Source organism: Canis lupus, chromosome 29 (genome assembly GCF_011100685.1).
Source record: "Canis lupus familiaris isolate Mischka breed German Shepherd chromosome 29, alternate assembly UU_Cfam_GSD_1.0, whole genome shotgun sequence".
NCBI classification, from domain to species: Eukaryota; Metazoa; Chordata; class Mammalia; order Carnivora; family Canidae; genus Canis; species Canis lupus.
In genome coordinates, this window is record NC_049250.1 from 24161631 (window position 1) to 24162311 (window position 681).

Here is a 681-nt window from a genome sequence, read left to right on the forward strand (position 1 = left end):
TCTTAAGATGGCATAAGACAAACATATTAAGAAGAATTCATTAAAATGAATTAATGTTCATTAAACACTAATGAATTAGTGTTCATTAAAATTCACCAGTTGTTGAGACAGTAAGTAGTGGTTTTTTGTTTTGGGGCTTTTTTTTGGTTGACAAAGTAGAATACAGAGATCTTCTGTTACTGTTCAGCTCATATATCTATATCTACGTGTATATTGACATATCTATCTTTTAGTGATTCTTTCTATCTCTGTCTGTCATCCAGCAAGAGAACACCACTGCTCCACAACTAATATTATGCACCTCTTACAGCATCTAGAACAAGGTCTTGAACATTGTAGGCCCTCAGATTCTTATTTAGTCGTTTGAAGTGAGTTTTTAAGTAAAAACATATAAAACAGAAGGATCTCTTAAAGATTCACTAGGAACAAAGGCATATAAAGTGTTTTCAGCTGAATGTTTGAAGTGAGAAGGAAAATAAAGAAATGTACCAGTTGTCTCGTCAAGAAAACAGCTTTTTGTACCACCTATTTTAGTGGAGAAATTTAATAGAGGTCTGGAGGACTATAAAAGGCAACAAACAAACAAAACTGAGATAACACATAGATAGTAATTTCAAAGGGCAGCCTTCATCTGTAGGGCTAATGGAACAAAAAAGAACAATTGGTCATTAGACTCTAGAA